Below are 20,819 nucleotides of genomic sequence, written 5' to 3' on the forward strand. Positions count from 1 at the left end.
TTGCCTCTATTTGACCCATATTTCCTTGCTCCTTTCCCAATTAAGCGCCTGTTCAAATGGCTTTTTAAATGTTGCAATGTACCTGGTTCTACTGCCTCCTCACACAAGGCATCTGGGCAACATGTAATAGGAAAGATATTATCACGCTTGAAAGGGTTCAGAGAAGATTTGCGAAGATGTTGCCAGGACTAGAGGGTCTGAGCTTTAGGGAGGGGTTGAGTGGGCTGGGTCTCTATTCCTTGGAGTGCAGGAGGTTGAGGGGTGATCTTATAGAGGTGTATAAAATCATGAGAGGAATAGATTGGGTAGATGAACTGAATCTCTTGCCATGAGTAAGGGAATCGAGGACCAGAAGACATGGGTACAAGTTGAAGGAGAAAAGATTTAATAGGAATCTGAGGGTGACTTTTTCCACACAAAGGGTGTATGGAACAAGCTGCCAGAGGAGGTAGTGAGGCTGGGACTATCCCAACATTTAAGAAACAGACAGGTTCATGGATAGGACAGGTTTGGAGGGATATGGACCAAGCGCAGGCAGGTGGGACTAGTGTGGCTGGGACATGTTGGCCGGTGTGGGCAAGTTGGGTCGAACGGTCTGTTTTCACATTGTATCACTCTATGACTCCTGGGTATTCCAGATAACAACCATCCTCTGTGTGGAAAAACATACCTCTCAGAACTCCTTTTAATTCATCCTCTCTCATCTTAAACCTGACTACGGGTGCTGCACTGTAAGGAGTTTGTACGTTCTCCCCGTGACCTGCGTGAGTTTTCTCCGAGATCTTCGGTTTCCTCCCACACTCCAAAGACGTACAGGTATGTAGGTTAATTGGCTGGGTAAATGTAAAAATTGTCCCTAGTGTGTGTAGGATAGTGTTAATGTGCGGGATTGCTGGGCGGCACGGACTTGGTGGGCCGAAAAGGCCTGTTTCCGGCTGTATGTGTATGGTATGGTATGGTATAGTTCTGGACTACTCTGCCCTAGGAAAATTATTCTGACCATCTATGAAGGACAGAAGACGTTTTGGATTGGGACCATTCTTCAGTCCACATGAAAGGTCTCGACCCAAAAGATGATTGTCTATCCTGTATAAATTCACTCCTCAGCCTCATACGTTCCAGTGAAAATAAACCCAGCCTTTCCAAACACTTCTTATAACCATATTCTAGTGAATCATTTCTGCATGTTCTCTATTGCGACCACATCTCTGCTGTATTGTGGCGACCAGAACTGTAATAATACTCCAGGTGTAGTCTAACTAATGCTTTGTAAAGCTTCAACATGATGTCCCAACTCTTAATCCCAATACGTTGGCCTATGAAGGCAAGCATCTCAAATGCCTTCATCACTACCCAACCTTTGTGATGCCACTTTCAGTGAGCCATGGATTTGCAGGATTCAGGATATCTTTATATGTCATCCAAAAAACAAGTTTTTTGAACAAAATTTCGTCACCCACAGTCCAACAATAAGACCAATAAAATAAGCAAATTACACAACCCCAACCAACACAAAACACAAAAAAAACAAAATTCCATCACAGTGAGTCTCCTCCAGTCCCCTTCTCACTGTGATGGAAGGCCAGAATGTCTTTTCTCTTCCCCTGCCGTCTTTTCCCGCGGTCAGGCTGTTGTCGTTGCCACGTTCCAGGCCGCGCCGGACGGTGAAAGGTCCGCAGCGGGCCGACCCTAGCCCCGCGATCCGGGGCGGGCAAACACGCTGCCGCTGCACGTCGGGGCGGTTGTGGCTCCCGACATTGAAGCCCCCGCCGAGCAGAGAAAAATCCCGTGGCCTATTTCAGACTCGCCTTAGGCTCCTGCAGCCTCCGAGGACGGCCGGTTCCGCTGATAGTGAGTCCGGTCCGCGGACTCTGCGAACCAGAGCACTGGAGGCCACCAGCTCCAGGAGTTTGGCCGATGGTAGGCCGCAGCAGGAACGGAGACTCGACCCAGAAAACAAAGGTCGAGTCTCAGTTCGGAAGGGACAAATTTACCATTTTACAGTTCCCCACTCCCCCCCACACACGCACACATAGTACACAACATCACATCTACAATTAAGACAAAAAATCCAACAAAAACACAAAGACAAACGGACCGCAGGTAAGCCGCAGCTGCTAGGGCAGCGCCGCCATTTTGGGTAGTTCCTCAAAGTGCACCTCAAAGTCTCTCAGTTTATCTCCCCTCCTAAAGTCCCTGCCATTTACTCCATTGTTTCATCAGAATTTGACTTTCCATCATGCATTACTTGTCAAGATTAAAATCTATCCCCCACTGTTGTCCCAATTTTCTGATCTATGTCCTGCACTATACTTAGTCAAACCTCTTTGATTTAAATGACCGCACCTATGTCATAGCATCTGTAAGTTTGCTAATCAGATAATCTACATTGTCATGCCAGTCATTTATATACATTATAAATATTAACTGTCCCAGCCCTAATCCCTACTGTAGTTCCAACCAGATTAACACACATTCACCACTCGTCCCTGCCTTCTATTACCCAGACAGTTTTGGATCAGTTTGCCAACATGCTTTGTCCCTTGTGCCTTGCATTCTGGATAAGGCTACTATGCGAGACCTTCTCAACACCCTTAAGTCTCACTTAAAGCTCAGTGAATTAAGAGAATTAAAGCATTTGGTAGAATCATACTGACACCATTTTGGTTGAAAGTATAATTTAGAAAATAGAACATGGGACATAGAACAATACAGCACAAGAACAGGTCCTTCAGCCACAATGTCTGTGCTGAACATGATGCCAAGATCAACTCTCATCTGTTCGCACTTAATCATATCCCTTCATTCCATGCATATCCATATGCCTATCCAATATTGAATGCCACTAACAAATCTGCCTCAGCAGCGTGTTCTGGGGACTCATCACTCTGTGTAAAAACTTACCCAGCACATCACATCACATCACATTCAGGGCGGCACGGTAGCGCAGCGGTAGAGTTGCTGCTTTACAGCGAATGCAGCGCCGGAGACTCGGGTTCGATCCTGACTACGGGTGCTGCACTGTAAGGAGTTTGTACGTTCTCCCCGTGACCTGCGTGGGTTTTCTCCGAGATCTTCGGTTTCCTCCCACACTCCAAAGACGTACAGGTATGTAGGTTAATTGGCTGGGTAAATGTAAAAATTGTCCCTAGTGGGTGTAGGATAGTGTTAATGTACGGGGATCGCTGGGCGGCACGGACTTGGTGGGCCGAAAAGGCCTGTTTCTGGCTGTATATATATGATATGATATGATATGATCACCTTTAAACTTTGCCTCTTTCACCTTAAATATGCTTAAGCATCTCCAGCTGCCCATGCAGGAGGATATAAAGTTTCTGTGGACATATGTTGTGGAATACTTGTTCTCACTGCAGTTCTGGCTCATACATATCCACTAATCAACTATCTCGTCATTATTACATTGCTTTGGAAAATAACTGTTTATACATAATAACAGTTTCATTTCAGTAATAGAAGTTACAGTTCATTATCCACAGGCACATCACAACATTGAGTTCATTGGAGACAATATATAATTGCAAGCCTTTAATTTTTCATGTTTTAGATGGGTATTTGCATACAATTATTGAGTAATAGAAGTTAAAGTTCATTTCAGTAGATGCATTTTGAAATTGTACATTATTTTGTACTTTTAACATTGAACATAAGACTTCATCTTTCTATTTCAGGGTGGCTGTGATTCCATCAATCCATGTTTCTGATTCTGATGGAGATGGGATGAAGCCTTGACTTTGCCTTCCTGAAAATACACAAAACTTTAGAGACTAAATACAAGCAGTGTTGTTACAAAGGAAACATATAAACATCATAGCAGTTCCAGAATTATTCAATCGCCTTTGCTGGAAGCACTTTTGAGTCCTGATTGAATTGAGAAGGACATTGTTGTCCAACCCATTCAACCAATTACAGACATTCTTGGCCAATATACAGAAATCTATTTCATTTACCCAGTCACTCTGCCTCCATCATATTTGCTCCTCTGATGAAACTTTTTGAACAGATGCCTTTGACATACTGTATCATCCTTCCCAAACCATGGTTTCTCCCCCACCATTGTGAAAGGCCCTGATCACATCTGAACATTCTTATGCATGTGTTCGCAAATCCTCCCCTCTGAGACAGGTCAAATTTTGAGTTCCCTGGTCATTTCCTTCTATCCCACCAGCATCTGATATACCATTCTCTGCAATTTCAGACACATTCTTCCTCTGCCCTCCCCATTTAACATTGCACAAGTATCTTCATAATCATAATAATCATAATCATACTTTATTAGCCAAGTAGGTTTTGCAACATACAAGGAATTTGTTTTACCATACAATCATATTAATAAAAAGCAACAGAACACACAAAATACTTTTTAACATAAACATCCACCACAGTGACTCCTCCACATTCCTCACTGTGATGGAAGGCAAAAAAAGTCCAATCTTCTTCCCTTCTTTGTTCTCCCATGGTCGGGGGCCTCAAGCCTTCCGTTGACGGGGCAATCTTGGCTCCCGTAGCCGGCGGTTGGGCCCTCCATGTCAGAACAATCAATCTCCCGCATCGGGGGGGAATCTCAGCTCCCCCGCACCGGGCGATCTGACCCCGGGTCGGGGCTAGTCGAACCTTCGGCGACTTTGGAGCTTCCGGACATCGGTCTCTACCTGAGACAGCGAGCTCCTCGATGGTGAAATCTGCAGGTCGCAGTTAGGGAGCCGATCCCAGGCAAGGGTACGCAGGCTCCAATGGTAAGTCTACGGCCCCGTGGTGGGGCTCAAAGTCAGTCTTGAGCAAGGCCGCCAGCTTCATGATGTTAGGCAGCAGAGCGACCGGAGATACGATCCGGAAAACAATCGCATCTCTGGCAAGGTCTTTCCCCTCATGGCACCCAAGTTCAGTCTTCTGATCCCACCAATCACCCACACCCCTTTTTATAACACTTTCATTTGCAACCACATGTGATACAACACTTGTCTTTACATTTCTTGGTCATCGGTCGTCGTCATCGTCTCCCTCATCCCGGTCTCTCATCTTTGGAGGACATGGAGGGGCTAATAGGGTGGGCTCTCCCTTCCAGGACGGCGGGCCACCGGATCCAGCGAGCAGGGAACTGCTCAGCGGGCCCCCCCAGAAGCCGCGATCTGTCAGTCCCAGTCTTGAGTTGCAAGAGCAGTGGCCTCAGCTTAGTTCAATTTGTAACATGAATACCTTTGCTTTGAAATTGATGTGTATAGCACTGTTCTTTGTTATCACAGTATAAATTGCTTAGTTCTAGAATCTCACAAGAACTGGCATTTCCAAGAATTGGACTGGCATTTCCAGTTGTGATTCTCCTTGTGCCCTTGACACACAATTTCCACCTATCACCAGTTAAGGTAAGAGAATGAGAACTAATTCCCACTGACAAATGATTCTGGCTTTAACTACATATAAGAAGTCCAACAATATCCTAGCCATAGCAACCTCCTTGATCAGAACCCTATTCTACAAATTCACAATTCCTCTTTTGTACTCTGATGCACTGCGTCTGCTGTGTACCATTGCATTTGGTAAATCACTGAGACGTATTCAACCATGCCTCCCAAATCCATGATCGTTTGCAACTGACGAACACAGGCAGAGTCATAGGGGATTATCATTACATATTCTTCTCTAATTGATACACTGTCCTGACTTGGCAACTTTGCCATCAGCAATCAATAGCCAGCAATCCTTTTCCTTAAAAGTACTGCTCAGAAAGATTCATCAACACCATCTTGATGAAATCAGAAGTAGGAAATAAATATTTGTTTGCTAACCTTCCCCTTACGCCATTGAAGAATTGTAAAAAACACCAGGAACTATATTTCATAAGAAAAAATAAATAAATTAGAGGTGATTTCCTTGCAGAGGGTCTTAACTGGGAAGAAAAAAAATATCATTCTGGGACTAAGTACAGAAGGGAAATGGAAGTCATGTAAAAGATATTCAGAGTAGTGCAGAAAATAGACATAAAAAGCTGAAGTAACTTAGCGGGACTGGCAGCTTCTCTTGAGAGAAGGAATGGGTGACATTTCGGGTTGAAACCCTTTCTTAGACCCTTCTTCAGAGTTGTGCACTCAGGAAAGCAACTTGAGACCAAAAAAAGAATATTTTGAAAACAGTCAGCAGCCCAGGCAGCATCTACGAAGAGAGACAAAAAGAGATCAATATTCTCTCTCTTCCTGCTAGTGGTCATTTTCTGACAATTCCCATTAGTTAACCCATTCTTCAGAAGTGTCCAACTTGTGTTGCATTAGTCCACAGACAACGATTAGGTGCGAATGGTAAACTGCACCAAAATCAGGAATATTCCATCTTTTTGTAACTTCATGAAAGGAAAAGGAAAGTTACTAATGAAGCAGATAAGGTGTTTTAGATTAATAACCCTTCATCAGAACTGTGAAAGCAACCTACTGGGTCTGCCATTTAAAGAGTGGCACTCTCGTCATAAGTCAAACTGGCCACCCTGTTAACACCCAACCATACAAGTCATTTGATTGTTGCCATGTGAGGCAAATTGCAATGGAATTAAAAACTTCACTTTTATAGTAAAAAAAGTTAGAATTGTGCTTACTTCTACGATTAATTAGAGTACCATAATATTATATCTTGAAATCTCCTGCTATTTTAAGTGGGAAAATTGTTTATTTCTAGAGAGGTAACACAACTATATAAATAGATATCTTTCAATCATGTTAGGAAGAATGAGAAATGACAAAAGATAATTTGTCCTGTGATGTGTTGGACCTTTTGTGGCAATCATCATGTCTCTCTTCAGAAGAAAAAGCAGAATACTCTTACAGTTGGTTCTGAACTTTCACATTCTTTTTAGGTCCTGCTGGTACTTGCATGCTGGATTATGATTTTCTGTTACCATTTTTGTAATATGTTATCTCAGAACATGTGTTGAGGTTAGTAAATAGCCATCTTCAAATTGAATTGTTCTCATCAGTGTAATAATTTTCTCATAAAAGTTTGTAATTTAAAAAAAAAAAATCACTGTAGAATTGCTTGTTACAGATTATATCAGATTTTCCCATTGGAAACAGCAGGGAACATCTCCAAGTTTGCAGATGACACAAAGCTGGGTGGCAGTGTGAGCTGCAATGAGGATGCTATGAGGCTGCAGGGTGACTTGGATAGGTTGGATGAGTGGGCAGATGCAGTATAATATGGATAAATGTGAGGTTATATCTACTTTGGTGGCAAGAACAGGAAGGAAGATTATTATCTGAATGGTGTCAGATTAGGAAAAGTGGAGGTGCAACGAGACCTGGGTGTGCTTGTACATCAGTCACTGAAAGTAAGCATGTAGGTACCACAGGCAGTGAAGAAAGCTAATGATATGTTGGCCTTCATTGCGAGGGAATTTGAGTTTAGGAGCAAGGAGGTCCTACTGCAGTTGTACAGGGCCCTGATGACACTGCACCTGGAATATTGTGTGCAATTTTGGTCTCCTAATTTGAGGAAGGACATTCTTGCCATTGAGGGAGTGCAGCGTAGGTTCACCAGGTTAATTCCTGGGATGGCAGGACTGACATATGATGAAAGAATGGGTCAACTGGGCTTGTATTCACTGGAATTTAGAAGGATGAGGGGGGATCTTATCGAAACATATAACATTCTTAAAGGATTTGACAGGCCAGATACAGGGAAAATGTTCCCGATGTTAGAGGAGTCCAGAACCAGGGGTCACAGTTTAAGAATAATGGGTAAGCCATTTAGGACTGAGATGAGGAAAACATTCTTCACCCAGAGAGTTGTGAATCTGGGGAATTCTCTGCCACAGAAGGCAGTGGAGGCCAATTCACTATGTTTTCAAGAGAGAGTTAGATTTAGTTCTTAGGGCTAAAGGAATTAAAGGATCTGGGGAAAAAGCACGAATGGGGTACTGATTTTAGATGATCAGCCATGATCGTATTGAATGGCGGTGCTGGCTCGAAGATTCGAATGGCCTACTACTATGTTTCTATGAGCTTGCATCTAAATTACTGTGACATATTCATTAAGCTCTGAATTATGAAAAATAATCTGCAACTTTAAAGTGGAGCTATTAATTCCATTGCAACTTACCTTATATTATACACTTAGATTTTTGTAAACAAGTAGTCATACCTTTGGACAACAGTAGATCGCTTAGTTTGGATTGTGACAAGATTCTGACGCTAACTGACAGCCAAGCAAGTTTGCATGACTGATCAGCCCTAAATAATGCTTTGCCGTAAACAATCCCAATATATATTTTTTTTTCCACTGTTAAATCTATGGTTGAAATCCTATTGTGATTTAACATCCCATCAGCACACACCACTGCAAAATCAAAATTGAAGATGTTCATGTATTCAGAAACAATTTAACTCCATCAAGCCAGTTCTTATCCATATCTGCTAGGAACAACTCACAATGTAAAGCAGTCAGTTTTTACTGAATTTTGTTCCATCTCAAAACAGCCAAGTACAAAAAAACATGCATCATCTAGGAATTACATCAAACCATTTTGCAAATTCTCGAGTAGGTTTTACAATCTGCCTTCGAGAGGCTATACATCTGAATCTAGCATGAAAGATATTTATTCTCTGACAAGATTGCCCCTATGGATCTCAAATAAGAAACATTCTACCACTACTGCTTGCACCACAATTTAGCATGGCAGATTATGGCAGATTATGGTCAGCATTTGCATGACAATTGCCAGTTGCAACTTTAACTTTGATATTTCTAACAATATTCCATGACCAGTTATTCTCCACCTTGAATATATCCTCTCTACATTTCTGGCTCAGGACCTCATTGAAACAGAGGTTTTTCTTTACAAATTTCTTTAGTCAAAGGGTGGTGAATCTGTGGAAATCTTTGCCACAGAAAACAGTAGAGGCAAAGTCAATGGATATTTTTAAGGCAGAGATAGATAGATTTTTGATTAGTACAGGTGTCAGAGGTTATGGGGAGAAGGCAGGAGAATGAGGTTTAGAGGGAAAGATAGATCAGCGATGATTGAATGGCAGAGTAGACTTGATGGGCCGAATGGCTTAATTCTACTCACTTATGACCTTGAGGATATAATTGTACAGCTCGGACTGGTTAATGTGTCCATCAACTTTACCAAGTATTCTGCCACAGGTGGAATGTCAGAGTCCAACCAAATCAAATAAAGTGTGGATGCTCCTTTAGATCGACTTTAGGAACAATCACTACCTCCCTATGAAAATATATTTTTTAGCAGAATCTACAGCCTGCATTTTATAGGTATGATTATAATGGAGACATATAGTTTCTCCTCAATGTGACATATTCCCATGTGTTGGTGATGCCATTCTGTACACCGTCTTCTTTGTTTGAAGATCTTACCAGAAAAAATAAACACATCCCACAGATACCTTCATGATGTACTGCCTTCCATTCCATAGTAATCCAATCTATATGCATGTTCACCAAATCACTTCAGCTGGACAAATGTATCCAGTTAGATCTGTCCCTCCTCTATGGTACCATCCACAGAAGGTACATCTTAAGAAGAATTGCCATACTCTATCAAATGAACTATCTGATGGATCACCATGTTCCCTCCATGGAATAATGGATTTGCTGTCATATTAGTATCAGGATGGAATAATATGTAACACTCAAACAAAATGGCTTTGTACTGCTTTTGCCCAACGGCACGTGTTTTTGGGTACATCTGTACCAAACCCCTGACTTTAAATATTTGTAATAAGCTTTTAAGTGGACATTGAATACCTTACCCAATTCTAATTTAAATCTTCAATTGAGGGGGCTTTTTTTTTCTTCTTTGTTAATATACTTTCAATTTTTAGCACATATTCCCAAGAATGTAACCACAGCCTGCCAATGAGTATCATTATTTATTCCTTCTATAATTACACATTTGCGAATATGTTCTTTTCTTATGGGTTTGTATTTTATGTTTTCTGTGTTCTTTTCTCAAAACTAACCAAATTAAGAAACATTACCCATGAAGCTGCCCATGTTAAAAAACATTTTCAATCTGTCATTTTCAGGTATGTTCCCCTCAGTCCTATTTTTAATTTAATAGAATTTCTGAACTTCCATGGGTCCAATGGGGATAACGTATCCAGTTCTAATTCTTCAAGACATATACCAGCCCATTTCCTAACTCCTTTCAGCAATTCCTACATTATTCATTGGTAAAGTCAGCAATCTCAAGTTTATCTTAGCGTAAGCATCCTGTCCTGGTCAAATTCACAATTATTGGCAGTACTTCATGGTGCAATTTATGACATGACACCAGCCACTGTATTGACCCAAAACATTCATTTGGTTTTATTTTCTATCAAAGCTGCCTGGCTTGTTTTTCACCTTTCCAGCATCTGCAGTTATATAAACCAATTAACATTAAATAATGCTTATTTCCCTTTTGTCAGTAACCTTAGCAATTACTCAAACAACAGAGATACAAGGAACTGCAAATGGTGGAATCTTGAGCAAAACATTACTGCTGGAGTAACTCAATGGGTCAGGCAACATCTGTGGTGAGAATGGACAAGTGTCATATCAGGTTGGGACCCTTCCTTAAAACAGCTGCCGTATTGGAGAGAAAGTTGGAAAAGAGAGGTAGTGTTGAAATAAAACTTGGCAGTAGATAGGTGGATACAGGCGAGGAGCTAACATTTTAACTCCTTCTCACTCCCATTCCAACCTTTGTCCTGGGCCTCCTCTGTTGCCAGAATGAGGTCACAAATAAACTGAAGGAAAAGCACCTCATAATCCACATGGGAGGCTTTCAGCCCCAAAGTATGAATATTGAGTTTTACAATTTTAAATAATATCCCATACCCACTCTCTTGCCTGTACCACCCCCCCCCCCCCGCGCCATAGTGTGCACACATTTGTCTCACCATCCTGCAATTCTTTCCTCTCCACCCAATCCTCTTCACCCGTATTTGCTTTTAAAATTCACTCTCCTTTTCTTATCTGCTACCCTTTTGCCTCATTTTCATCTCCAGCCTTAGTCACGAACTCCACCCATCTACCAATCAACCCCCCTTCCCGCAACACACCTGAATCCATCTATCAATGGGCGGCACGGTGGCGCAGCGGTAGAGTTGCTGCTTTACAGCGAATGCAGCGCCGGAGACTCAGGTTCGATCCTGACTACGGGCGCTGCACTGTAAGGAGTTTGTACGTTCTCCCCGTGACCTGCGTGGGTTTTCTCCGAGATCTTCGGTTTCCTCCCACACTCCAAAGACGTACAGGTATGTAGGTTAATTGGCTGGGTAAATGTAAAAATTGTCCCTAGTGGGTGTAGGATAGTGTTAATGTACGGGGATCACTGGGCGGCACGGACTTGGTGGGCCGAAAAGGCCTGTTTCCGGCTGTGTATATATATGATATGATGAATGGCCAGACTTTTTCCCACCCACACATCATTTTTCCTGCTTCTCTCCCCTGTTAAAATCAGTCTGAAGTCAGGAACCAACCCAAATAATTGCCCATTCATTCCTTCCAGATTCCCTTCACCTGCTGAATTACTCCATTATTGAATTTGTGTTTTTCTCAAACCACATCCTGATGTCTTGCACAATTGACAGGATTTTGCAGAGACAAGGAACTACAGATGTTGGTGTCGAAAAAGAGATGGAGTAACTCAGACAGTTTAGGCAGGATCTCCACAAAACATGGACGGTGACGTTTCAGATAATCGGGACCTTTCTTCAGACACACAGGATTTAACACTGCTTTCAATTTCTAAATGCCAAATGTAAACTTGAACTTGAGCTTTTGCCAAAGTTCAGTTTTGTTTCCCCAGTTAATTCTTCATTCCTCGATTTCATACAAACCTCCATTTCATTCTCTGAGCAAGTAATGAATATGTTCTAAAGCAATAAGCAAATTTCACCCCCGATGTTAAAAAAAATTAACAACCTACAAAGATTAACAATGTTAATTGGTAAATTATTGTGCTTCCATTTACATCATGCTGTGTATTGTTTGACATCTATCGACAAGTTCTTCAATTCTTAAAACTGCTGGATCTCAAGCTATTCTTCTGTGATTTCAAAAAATCGTTGCCACATGTTTTTTTGCACAGTGGCACAATTGGTGTTGCTGTTCCACAGTTCCAATGATTTTGTTTTAATATTGACCTCCAAAGCTATTTGTGTGGAATTTGCAGGTTTTCTAAGTGATGTGTTGGTGAGAATACATTTTAATTTAGGCTATGTGAAAGATGAGGATACTTATTAACAGTATTCCAATTGAAACAAAATACATCTTAAAACTCGACTAATTTAAAATCAGATCATGTAGCTGTAGATAAGACTTTAAGGCTACATATTATCTCTAAAATCTCATTGCTATTCTGCTGTTCAGAAATGCTTATTAATAGAAAACATGATAATGTATGCAGTAAGAGTTACATTCTTTAATATTCTGTTCAAAATATCATCCAAAAACGTACAAAGTTAAAAAAACCGAAGGGAATTTTTTTGTATCCCACCGAAAAACCCAAAAAGCATGGATCAATGTAAAAAGTCAGGAGCTCAAATGTTTGCCGACATTTTAGGGACAATTGTGTCCCAGCCTTACAAATCGTTCATACCATTAAAATCAATTTCAAATCATATCATGAATCAATTCAAAACAGAGCGTGTCTGAAAAACTAAATGTGCCCAGTAACAACATCAAGGCAACAAATGATTAACAGCTTTCAACTTTGATTAGTTGAGGGCTGATGCCAAATCCAAGCTGTGGATCTCTTTTAATGATGCATTTTCGAAGAGGGGATGCCAAGAAAAAAATATATAGTTTCATATACTGACCAGCCTTATCCAACAGAAACATAGAAATAGGTGCAGGAGCAGGTCATTCAGCCCTTCATCCAATATGATCAAGGCTGATCATCCAAATCAGTACCCCATTCTGGCTTTTTACCCCATATCCCTTGATTCCCTTAGCCCTAAGAGGCAACTTCTCCTTCAAATACCTTGTGACTAAATCAAGAACAGTTTCATTGTCTATTCCAAACCTGTCAATATTCAGATGACAAAACTGTAGGGTGTCTGGTGTCAGTCAGTCCAATAACTTTCAGGATTCAAACAGACTCTGAATATTAAAAAATTAAAACAATTCTTGCTTAAGATCATCGATGATACATTTATGCTATTACAGATTGTATTAGTGATCCACACTTACAATGATCACAATAAGATTATAATACAAGTAAGCATCTAATTGCACTGGACACGGTCATTATTCCAAAAAGGTATTTGGAAGTATATCCCTTTGCATTCAACCTATTAATTTCTTCAAAATTTCTGTACATGCAAAAATTCTATGATTGTAAACAAGCCTTCGTGGCCCTCAAACATCAATCTTCTTGCCATTTTGACAAAGCTATCACTTTAACAAGAAACCAGCCAAGTTATCTTCCCCGCTGATCAAGTCTGAATGCTGTTTTGCTGTGATTTTTATATCCCTTAAATCCAATTAGTCCCAGTGCAATACTGTTTCCACTTGGCAAAGCATTCTTTTCATGATTTAGCAGAATTCACCAAACAGATGGTACAGCTTTGCAGTGACCCATGTGAAGACGTTCTTATCTTTGGTGCCAATCCTACTGTGGCCTCTAACAAGATCAGCTTCCATCTTTATTTGCAAAGAACAATTCACAAAAATATGTAGATAAAGGTAAGTTGTTCCTCAAGGGCTGATATGAAAAATTTCATCAGTTTGATCAAATTGCAGCAAACCAATTTGCAGGCTTCCAACAAGGTCTACAATGATTCCCCAAGATCATCAGATCTAATCCTCTTAAAGGTCTTTTGTTAGAAGAGCATTGTACAGAACATGGTGATGGTTAAGTTGTGTTGTGTTCAGTAAAAAAATATCGAGGAGATTAAAGTTGCAGAGAAGGCTATTGTCATCTTTTAATATTTTGCAATAGTAGAGGGGCTGCTGCACAGTGATAGAGTTGCTGCCTTACAGTGCCAGAGACCCAGGTTCAATCCTGACAACGGGTACCGTCTGTATGGAGTTTGCACATTCTTCTTGTGATCGCGTGGGTTTTTCCTAGGTGCTCCAGTTGTCTCAGTAAATATTGTAAATTGTCCCTAGTGTGTAGGGTAGTGCTAGTGTATGGAGATTGCTGGTTGGCGTGGACTTGGTGGGCCAAAAGGCCTGTTTACGCACTCTGAACTAAACTAAATAGGCGGTCACGGTGGCGCAGCGGAGAGGTGCTGCCTTACAGCGAATGCAGTGCAAGAGACCCGGGTTCGATCCAAACTATGGGTGCTGTCTGTACGGAGTTTGTACGTTTTCCACCGTGACTGCGCGGGTTTTCTGAGATCTTCAGTTTCCTCCCACACTCCAAAGAAGTCCAGGTTTGTAGGTTAATTGGCTTGGTATAAATTGTCCCTTGTGGGATCGCTGGTCGGTGCAGACCTGGTGGGATGAAGGGCCTGTTTCCACACTGTATTAAACTAAAGGATAGATAGAACAAATTAGAATGATTTCCTTATGTGTGGCACAGTGTAAATAACAGATTGCACAAGATAGCAGCAGAGTATGCATAGTTCAAGGCATACATTTACAAACCAATGGATGGCAGACGCTCCAGAATATCCATGGCTGCAATTCAGATCAGTGGGTTTTCAAACTTCACTTTAGTTAGATAAAGCCTATTCCATTGTGCTATGGATGCATGGAATCTGAAGGCAGATTGAAGCTGATGAAGGATGACATGCACAAAGACGATGCAAAGAAGGACTGTCAATCCGATATCTTACCTTGGCACTCCTGTCAGCTCATTGATCTTTGGGATCACTAAAATAGACAGATCAAAGGTGCAATGCTCTCTACAAAAGCCTCCTTTCTCCACAAAGTTGTTCATGGACTATCTCCAGTGTGAATCTTTTTGCACTGTCCACTGGAGTACTTGTGGACTATATCTCTAATGTTAACTCTCCTTTTGGTCAAAACTACCATCATTGTTCTTACTTTCTCCAATCCCTTCCCATTGAAAGCAACAATAATTATTAATCTGACTGTTGCACGAGTCTGTTGGCTTTATTTTATACCTTTCTCATCTTCCAAGATAATTAAGGACACTTTGTACTATTCCCTTGTCACTATTGCACCGTTGGTAACACTCTTAAATCTAAATCTGTTTTTTTTTCAGATTTAAGTTCCTTCAACAGTCCAGAGCACAGAAATCTAGGCTGTAACTCAAGAGTCAAGTGTGTTTAATTGTTAGATTCACCAACAATGGTTTGATGAATTCTAACTTGCTGCAGCTTTATTGGCATAAGTAAGAATTTCATTGTTCCATTCCCAGTCAGAACACCACTAAAGATCTTCAATAAAATGTCACAAGAAGATCCTATCAGCTAAATAAGAAAACGCAAAGGACCACCTTATATTATTGCAAAGAAAACCAGCATAGTTATTGTGCAGGTCAGTGCAATATTTATTTCTTGCTGATCATTACTAGAAAGCTAGCAGATTACTGTTTGTGGGAGCCTGTTATGTTCTGGTTGGCTTCACTAGCTTATCCATTGCAAAACCGACTACAAGTACTTATTTGAGCAAAGCAATTTGAAGTGCTCTTTAAAAGATACCATATAAATACCAACAAATGCTCTCAAAGTAGTGTTTTTAGAGGCTTTTATATGGCAATAAATATGCAAGGAATGGAGGGATATGCAGGCTGAAGAGATTAGATTAATTTGGCATCATGTTCAACACAAACATCCTGGGCCAAGGAGCTTGTTCTGTGCGGTATTGTTACATGTACTTTCTTTCCTCATTATTTACCCTAACAAACTAAAGGTATCTAAGAGTTGCTGGGTTAATTTTTACTGTATTTGTATTATTCTACTAAAGGGATCAGTGACACCTGGAAAACAATATTTATCATCAAGCCCCAATTGCCCTGAAGGCATGATCAAAGAATCTTGATGTGTGGAAGCAAGGGGCATAGACTGTGGAGGTGGATTGTGCTTCCTTCCTTTATTAATTAGCTAGTTAGCTTTTTTGTTTTGCCATGCCTGACAGTTTTCCTTGTCAAATTCTGAACCTGGACACCAAGTTAGCATATTTATTCAATTCAATTCACTAACTATGTGGGCATGCAGCCACTGTGTAACTAATCAATACTGTGTTCCCCAAAATGTAATGAAGGGTCAGGTTTGATGCTGAAAATCTTAGTTTCAATAAAGCAAAAAATGTCCTTGGCTATTGAAGGCCAACCGGTAGCAGAAACGCATTTAGCTAAAAATATACCAACATTAAAAGTACCGGGTACCAGAATATAAGCAATTGTGTGGCCTTCATACTTAAAAGACTGTCATGTCACATATCATGGCATATCCTTAAGCAATCAAAGGGCTTTGTAACAAACTTTCAAAGAAAGCTGAGAGTTGAAGCAAGTGTTAGAGCAGATATCCATACAGATGGAGAGTCATCAGATAATACAGAGAAAAGCATTTGTTTCAAAGATATGCTTCCTTCTCTGAACCCCTGCATAGTGTTGATTAATGAGACATAAAATTCAAGGTAGAAATAACAATTGTGGTCCCACCATGGCTGGATTTCCACCCCACCCCTCACATTTTGAAAATGTTAAATCTCAGAATTATCATTGGAGCAGAACCCATTTACCAAATGTTCAACATTCTGAAATACTCAGACTTTTCCCCATTAGAACATTACTGGTTAAACATTGAACAGAATGTGTAATTCATGTATAATTTATGATCTGTGTTGCTTTTGCATGTGGTCTGTGTCTATATGCCAGTGATACTGCTTCAACTAAGATTGTCATTGCACTCTTACCTCACTATCCTTGTGCATAGGACAATAAACTCAACTGGACTTGCCTTCAGTTGGAAATGACATTTATTTTATGACAGGGAACTGGCTCACTAAGTTGATCAATTCACAGACTTACAACAAAAAAGAACAAATAGTGCAATCAGATTAGGGGAGAATCAGTCAGTTTTGATGCAGAAAGACATGCAGAGTTTTCTGTCATATGAAATGCAAGTTAATTAAAATTGCAGGTTATTTGATGTATGATCTTTACTTTAGACTTCAAGATAGAGTTTGGACACACACCCTTTAGCCTACCGAGTCTGCGCTGACCAGTGGTCACCCATACACTAGCACCATCCCACACACTGGTGACAATTTACAGAATCCAATTAACCAACAAACCTGTACATCTTCGGAGTGTGGGAGGAAGCAGAGCACCCGGAGAAAGCCCACACGGTCATAGGGAGAAAGTACAAAACTCTACAGACAGCGTCTGCAGGCAGGATCAAATGGTCTCTGGGGATGTAAGGCAGTAACTCTACCGCTGCACCACTGTGCTGCCCTAAAAACTTCCCAATCTATGGAATAGCACTAAGTTACATGTGAAACTGAGACACAGACAAGATGACATAGTTTGTGCTGAATTTATGCTTGCTCAAGGCCAGATTTCTAGCATCTCATTTACTATGGAATTTATTGTCCTTTATATCTTAATATCAATGAATACAAAGTTCCCAAAGTTTTCCACAAAAGATATCACACTGAGAAGGTTGGATTTTGTTGAGACTAGGATACATAGTAGAATGACTATGCCAGAATTTGTCCTTAAGAAACAGCATTTTGCCTACAAAGATCAGACTTACACCATAATAAACTGCAGGTGCTGATTAGCCAAAAAAGACAAGGTGCTGGAGTAACTCAGCTGATCAAACAGCATCTCTGAAGACGATGGATAGGTGATCTTTTGGGTCTGTAGAAGGGTCCTGACCCAAAACGTTGTCTATCCATGTTCTCCAGAGATGCTGCCTGAACTGTCGAGTTACACCACATGATTGTTGGACAATTGACCATTGTGGGAGCATTGAGTAAACAATGTTAAACTTGCAACATAGAGAATGAAAATATCATTGTTTGTAGTGTTAGCCATCATGCTAAATTATTATAATATCTCAATTTAAGCAAAGAAGGATCATCACAGATATAAGAAACCTTGGTCCATCACCATGTATTAAGTCCAGACTCTGGTTGATGCTGGCCAACCGACTGAATATTTTCTGTGGTTACTTCAGATTTCTAATATCTCTTTATTTGCCTCTCATTTACCATGGAATCTGTTGCCCTTTATACCTTAATAGTAACAGATAAAAAGTTCCAAAAGTTTTCCCACAGCAAAAGATATCACACTGAGAAGATTGGATTTTGACAAGAAATCAAAGCATTATCTGAATTTTTTTCTCCTGTTAAAGTTTTGTGAATTACTTATCTGGAGGGGAAAAAAAAAAGATCACTTTGTTACCCAAAGCTTATCATTCAATACATTTGACTTACTTGGATAATTCTCATATTTGATGCATGAGCTTTCCGACAATAGCAGTATGCATGGTTCTATTACGTACTTGGGAATATCATTGTAGGTGGATCAAGTATCTTATCAGCCTTTGTGCTTATGGCAGTATTATGTTAAATTCTTAACCACAGGCTAAATAAAGTTGAGTCAATGACAGGTAAACCTATTCAACAGGATTACCTAGACTGACTGACTTTCCTATGTCCTGTGACTGATCTGGTTCATGCCTTGCATAATTTCAATTGCACTTATGAAGTACATGCCTGCGAAAGTAAATGATGTGTAGAAGGTGATGAACTTTTCCAAGGAAGATTGAGTCATGGTGTGTAAATTAGTAGGAAGGAACTGCAGATGTTGGTTTACACAGAAGATGGACACAAAATGCTAGAGTAACTCTGCAGGACAGGCAGCATTGCTGGATAGAAGGAATGGGTTACATTTCGTATTGAGACCCTTCTTCAGACTGAGCTGGTCTGAGGCTCAGTCTGAAGAAGGATCTCATAGAAACATAGAAAATAGGTGCAGGAGTAGGCCATTCGGCCCTTCGAGCCTGCACCGCCATTCAATATGATCATGGCTGATCATCCAGCTCAGTAGCCTGTACCTGCCTTCTCTCCATACCCCCTGATCCCTTTAGCAAAAAGGGCCACATCTAACTCCCTCTTAAATATAGCCAATGAACTGGCCTCAACTACCTTCTGTGGCAGAGAATTCCACAGACTCACCACTCTCTGTGTGAAGAAATGTTTTCTCATCTCGGTCCTAAAAGACTTCCCTCTTATCCTTAAGCTGTGACCCCTGGTTCTGGACTCCCCCAACATCGGGAACAATCTTCCCGCATCTAGCCTCTCCAACCCCTTAAGAATTTTATATGTTTCTATAAGATCCCCCCTCAGTCTTCTAAATTCCAGCGAGTACAAGCCCAGTCTATCCAGTCTTTCCTCATATGCCATTCCCGCCATCCCAGGGATTAATCTGGTGAACCTTCTCTGTACTCCCTCTAAGGCAAGAACGTCTTTCCTCAGGTTAGGAGACCAAAACTGCACACAATACTCCAGGTGCGGTCTCACCAAGGCCTTGTACAACTGCAGCAGAACCTCCCTGCTCCTAAACGCAAATCCTCTTGCTATGAATGCCAACATACCATTCACTTTCTTCACTGCCTGCTGCACCTGCATGCTTGCTTTCAATGACTGGTGCACCATGACACCCAGGTCACGTTGCATCTCCCCTTCTCCCAATCGGTCACCATTCAGGTAATACTCTGCTTTCCTGTTCTTGCCGCCAAAGTGGATAACCTCACATTTATCCACATTATATTGCATCTGCCGTGCATTTGCCCACTTGCCTAATCTATCCAAGTCACTCTGCAGCCTCCTAGCATCCTCCTCGCAGCTAACACTGCCACCCAGCTTCGTGTCATCCGCAAACTTAGAGATGTTGCATTCAATTCCCTCGTCCAAATCATTAATATACACAGTAAATAACAGGGGTCCCAGCACTGAGCCTTGCGGTACTCCACTAGTCACTGCCTGCCATTCCGAAAAGGACCCGTTTATTCCTACTCTTTGCTTCCTGTCCGCCAACCAATTTTCTATCCACCTCAAAACTGAACCCTCAATACCGTGTGCTTTAAGTTTCTACACCAATCTCCTATGTGGGACCTTGTCGAAGGCCTTCTGAAAGTTCAGATATAACACATCGACTGGTTCTCCCTTATCCACTCTACTAGTTACATCCTCGAAAAATTCTATAAGATTCGTCAGACATGATTTGCCTTTGGTAAATCCATGCTGACTTTGTCCGATGATTTCACCACTTTCCAAATGTGATGCTATCACATCTTTAATAACTGACTCTAGCATTTTCCCCACTACCGATATTAGGCTAACTGGTCTATAATTCCCTGTTTTCTCTCTCCCTCCCTTTTTAAAAAGTGGGGTTACATTAGTTACCCTCCAGTCCTCAGGAACTACTCCAGAATCTAAAGAGTTTGGAAAAATTATCACTAATGCATCCACTATTTCTGAGGCTACTTCCTTAAGCACTCTGGGATGCAGCCTATCTGGCCCTGGGGATTTATCTGCCTTTAATCCATTTAATTTACCTAACACCACTCCCCGACTAACCTGGATTTCCCTCAGTTCCTCCATCTCATTAGACCACCGGTCCCCCGCTATTTCCGGCAGACGGTTTATGTCTTTCTTAGTGAAGACAGAACCAAAGTATTTGTTCAATTGGTCTGCCATCTCCTTGTTCCCTATGATCAATTCACCTGTTTCCGACTGCAAGGGACCTACATTTGCCTTAACTAATCTTTTTCTTAATCTCGACCCGAAACATCACCCATTCTTTCTATCCAGAGATGCTGGCTGTCACACTGAGTTACTCCAGCATTGTGTGTGTAAATCAGTCATCTGCTATATTTCTGCCA

The sequence above is a fragment of the Rhinoraja longicauda genome, chromosome 7 (genome assembly GCF_053455715.1).
Source record: "Rhinoraja longicauda isolate Sanriku21f chromosome 7, sRhiLon1.1, whole genome shotgun sequence".
Classification (NCBI taxonomy): domain Eukaryota; kingdom Metazoa; phylum Chordata; class Chondrichthyes; order Rajiformes; family Arhynchobatidae; genus Rhinoraja; species Rhinoraja longicauda.